Source organism: Schistocerca serialis, unplaced genomic scaffold (assembly GCF_023864345.2).
Source record: "Schistocerca serialis cubense isolate TAMUIC-IGC-003099 unplaced genomic scaffold, iqSchSeri2.2 HiC_scaffold_1111, whole genome shotgun sequence".
NCBI lineage: Eukaryota > Metazoa > Arthropoda > Insecta > Orthoptera > Acrididae > Schistocerca > Schistocerca serialis.
Genome location: NW_026047306.1, coordinates 17,501 through 22,500, shown reverse-complemented (window position 1 = coordinate 22,500; position 5,000 = coordinate 17,501). Strand labels below are relative to the sequence as shown.

Genomic DNA, 5,000 nt, shown 5'->3' with positions numbered 1-5,000 from the left:
ATGGGGCTTCCCCGCCCTTCACGGGGCGGCGGCCTCCGCACTCCCGGGGCGTCTCGTCCTCATTGCGAGGTGAGGCGCACCTAGAGCGTACACGTTGGGACCCGAAAGATGGTGAACTATGCCTGGCCAGGACGAAGTCAGGGGAAACCCTGATGGAGGTCCGTAGCGATTCTGACGTGCAAATCGATCGTCGGAGCTGGGTATAGGGGCGAAAGACTAATCGAACCATCTAGTAGCTGGTTCCCTCCGAAGTTTCCCTCAGGATAGCTGGTGCTCGTACGAGTCTCATCCGGTAAAGCGAATGATTAGAGGCCTTGGGGCCGAAACGACCTCAACCTATTCTCAAACTTTAAATGGGTGAGATCTCCGGCTTGCTTGATATGCTGAAGCCGCGAGCAAACGACTCGGATCGGAGTGCCAAGTGGGCCACTTTTGGTAAGCAGAACTGGCGCTGTGGGATGAACCAAACGCCGAGTTAAGGCGCCCGAATCGACGCTCATGGGAAACCATGAAAGGCGTTGGTTGCTTAAGACAGCAGGACGGTGGCCATGGAAGTCGGAATCCGCTAAGGAGTGTGTAACAACTCACCTGCCGAAGCAACTAGCCCTGAAAATGGATGGCGCTGAAGCGTCGTGCCTATACTCGGCCGTCAGTCTGGCAGTCATGGCCGGTCCTTGCGGCCGGCCGCGAAGCCCTGACGAGTAGGAGGGTCGCGGCGGTGGGCGCAGAAGGGTCTGGGCGTGAGCCTGCCTGGAGCCGCCGTCGGTGCAGATCTTGGTGGTAGTAGCAAATACTCCAGCGAGGCCCTGGAGGGCTGACGCGGAGAAGGGTTTCGTGTGAACAGCCGTTGCACACGAGTCAGTCGATCCTAAGCCCTAGGAGAAATCCGATGTTGATGGGGGCCGTCATAGCATGATGCACTTTGTGCTGGCCCCCGTTGGGCGAAAGGGAATCCGGTTCCTATTCCGGAACCCGGCAGCGGAACCGATACAAGTCGGGCCCCTCTTTTAGAGATGCTCGTCGGGGTAACCCAAAAGGACCCGGAGACGCCGTCGGGAGATCGGGGAAGAGTTTTCTTTTCTGCATGAGCGTTCGAGTTCCCTGGAATCCTCTAGCAGGGAGATAGGGTTTGGAACGCGAAGAGCACCGCAGTTGCGGCGGTGTCCCGATCTTCCCCTCGGACCTTGAAAATCCGGGAGAGGGCCACGTGGAGGTGTCGCGCCGGTGCGTACCCATATCCGCAGCAGGTCTCCAAGGTGAAGAGCCTCTAGTCGATAGAATAATGTAGGTAAGGGAAGTCGGCAAATTGGATCCGTAACTTCGGGATAAGGATTGGCTCTGAGGATCGGGGCGTGTCGGGCTTGGTCGGGAAGTGGGTCAGCGCTAACGTGCCGGGCCTGGGCGAGGTGAGTGCCGTAGGGGTGCCGGTAAGTGCGGGCGTTTAGCGCGGGCGTGGTCTGCTCTCGCCGTTGGTTGGCCTCGTGCTGGCCGGCGGTGCAGGATGCGCGCGCCTGCGCGGCGTTCGCGCCCCGGTGCTTCAACCTGCGTGCAGGATCCGAGCTCGGTCCCGTGCCTTGGCCTCCCACGGATCTTCCTTGCTGCGAGGCCGCGTCCGCCTTAGCGTGCTCCTCCGGGGGCGCGCGGGTGCGCGGATTCTCTTCGGCCGCCATTCAACGATCAACTCAGAACTGGCACGGACTGGGGGAATCCGACTGTCTAATTAAAACAAAGCATTGCGATGGCCCTAGCGGGTGTTGACGCAATGTGATTTCTGCCCAGTGCTCTGAATGTCAACGTGAAGAAATTCAAGCAAGCGCGGGTAAACGGCGGGAGTAACTATGACTCTCTTAAGGTGGCCAAGTGGCGGCGGTGTGGCTGCATCCGGACTTGGCTTCTCGAAGTGCGGTCTTGATGTAGTCATGCTGCTGCTGCGAGGTGCCTTCCTTGGGTTATAGTTACAGGGAGAGTGATGCGCAATACATGGGCCTAGCCCTCTTAGCCTCTCCTCTCCTGCGGTCTTCTCCCCTTCTCGTGGGCCCGCTGATTTCGCAGAGTGGAAGACCGCACCAGGGGCTTGGGGGGGTTACCAGCCCCCCCTCGCACTATCCCTTTTTTAGTTGGGGGCAGTAAGCAGAGAATAAGTGGTGGCCCTTCCGCTGAAGGTGCCACCCCAACTCCCCCAGCACCTAGCCGGCCAACCGGCCGTGCCGAAAATCTTGTAACTTTTGCAGCTATGTATACCTGTAGTGAGTGCCACCGCAGCTTTACAACCAAGAACGGTCTCGGGGTCCATCGCCGCCGCCAACATCTTGCGGCCGCCAACGCGGAGATCGTCACGGAGAGGCATCGCGCGAGGTGGACGGAGGAAGAAGTCCTGTCGCTCGCCAAGGCAGAGGCCGAACTGTTCCTCGAGAGGGACGCCCGGTTCTTCTTTGTAAATCAAGAGCTCATCAGGATGTTCCCCGACCGAACGCTTGAAGCAATCAAGTGCCGACGGCGGCAAGCTGCCCACAAGCAGCTTGTCCGCCAATTCATGGAGGCGCTTGAGATCGGTCGGGGGGAAGAGCCGGCGTCCCGCCGGGGAGCGGCGAGCCCGCTGCCTGACGCGGGCGAGGCCGCTGCGCCGCCCGTCGACGCAGCCGAGGACTTCGCGGCCGACACCACCGGGCCGCCGCCGGAGGGGCCGACTGACGCCGCCATCTGGGAGCATCTGGCGGGGCTACCCGCTTCCGCCCAGCGTTTCTCTGCCCTGGATCGTGTCATCGGTCTGGGGCGGGGCACGCCGCCTGATGTCATCCTGGGCATGCTCCCGGATGCCCTTGCGTCGGTCGGGTCCAGAGGGGAGAGATCGATCACCAGGACACAGCGGCCGCGCCAACCATCGAAGCGGCCGCCTGCCGCGCCGCCGACGCAGAAGCGCAAGCGGCGCCGCTGGGAGTACGCGAGAACGCAGGATGCCTTCCGACGGTCGCGTGCGCGTTGCGTGCGCGGCCTCTTGGATGGCACCCTGCTCCAGCCGCCACCTGCCATCCCTGGTCTGCTGGACTTCTGGGCGGACCTCTTCACCAAGAAGCCCATCTCCACCGCGGGCTTCATTCGTGACCGCCTCCTCCCGCACTCAGAGCCTGTCGCTCTCGAGTGCATATGGGGGCCGGTCACACATGAGGAGGTCGCCGCCGCGTTGCCGCCCAGGGGATCAGCAGCCGGGCCGGACGGCCTTACCCCAGCGGAGTTGCGGCGTCTGCCGCACGAAGTCCTGGTGAAAGTGATGAATCTCTTCCTTCTGGCCCGCGCCCTTCCGGAACGCCTGCTTCGCGCGCGGACGTCCCTTCTCCCGAAAACGGCTGCACCAACATCCCCCGCTGACTTTCGCCCCATTACGGTCTGCTCGGTGTTGGCGCGGACCTTTCACAAGGTTCTCGCGTCACGCCTGATGCGCGCTTGTGCTGTGGACGAACGTCAGCGGGCATTCATCCCTCGGGATGGGATGTTGGAAAATACCTTCATCTTGGACACTGCTCTCACCGACGCAGTTCGCTCCTGCCGCTCTGTCTTTGTGGCATCGATCGACGTATCTAAGGCATTCGATTCGGTAGATCATGCTGCCCTTCGCCCCGTGCTGAAGGCGCATGGCCTGCCGGATTGCTTTGTCGAGTATGTCGAGCGGTGCTACGAGGGCAGCACGACAGTGATAGCGGACGGCGCCGGCGTGGGCGTGTCTGTGCAGCCAGCACGGGGCGTTCGCCAGGGCGATCCCCTCTCCCCCCTCCTGTTCAACTTTGCGGTGGACTACGTTTTAGGCCAACTGCCCTCCCACATCGGAGCTCGGATCCTCGGTCGCAGAGTCAACGCTGCGGCCTTTGCAGATGACGTCTTGCTGTTTGCAGCGACCCCGAGGGGCTTGCAGTCCCTCATCGACGCAGCTACCGCAGCCCTCGCCCACCTGGGGCTGCAGATCAACGCCCGGAAGTGTTTCACCCTCGCCTTAGTCGCGTCAGGGCGCGAGAAAAAGGTGAAGGTGGACAGCAATGTCACCTTCACAGCAGGCAATACCACCATGCCTGCCCTGCGTGTGGGTGAAACCTTCCGGTACCTGGGGCTGCAATTTTCCACGGCGGGTCGCTGTGTCTTCAATCCACGTAGCCACCTGGTGGAGCAGCTTGACGTCATCTCCCGAGCTCCGCTGAAGCCGCAACAGCGCCTCCACGCTCTCACCAACGTACTTCTCCCTGGCCTGTACCACGGGCTGGCCCTCAGCCGCACCCGGGTGGGTGCATTGAAGTCGGCCGACGTTACCATCCGGGCCGCCGTCAGGAGATGGTTCCGCCTTCCGGCGGACACCCCCCTGGGATACTTCCACGCTCCTGTTGCCCAGGGGGGCCTCGGCATTCCATCTTGCCGATGGATGGGTCCGACCCTCCGTCGGTCCCGTCTCCTGGCGCTGAAGAAGATAGGGCCAGCCTGCGACGGTGTAGGCATGGATGAGGTACAGCGTGAGATCGAGGTGCTGGAGCGCCACCTAATGTGGGAGGGCCACCTCCTCAAATCGTCAACGCAGGTTGGGGAAATGTGGGCGGCGCGCCTACACATCGCCATTGACGGTGCGGCACTGTCATCTTCTGCCGCCGTCAGTGGCCAACATCAGTGGGTCGCCGACACCAGTCGCCTGCTATCTGGGCGTGAATACATCGACGCCCTCCGCGCCCGCATCAACGCCTTCCCTACGAAGGCACGGCGCAGTCGCGGGCGGGAGGCGGACACCAGATGCCGCGCGGGGTGCCAGGCCGTGGAGACCGCCAACCACGTACTTCAGGCTTGCTTTAGGACGCACGGGTCCCGGGTCAAGCGCCATGACGCTGTAGTGCGTTATGTCGCCCGTGGACTCGCGCAGAGGGGCTTCAATGTCTCTGTGGAGCCCCACCTCCGTACACCTGAGGGCATCCGCAAGCCTGACGTGGTGGCGGTCAAAGACGGCATCGCCCGCGTGGTCGACGCCCAGA

The 5,000-nt window shown here is 62.4% G+C and overlaps 1 pseudogene; it reads left to right on the top strand.

Moving 5' to 3' along the window:
• The window catches only part of LOC126431793 (large subunit ribosomal RNA), a 7,958-nt pseudogene that overhangs the window by 1,032 nt on the left and 1,926 nt on the right, over window positions 1–5,000 (top strand).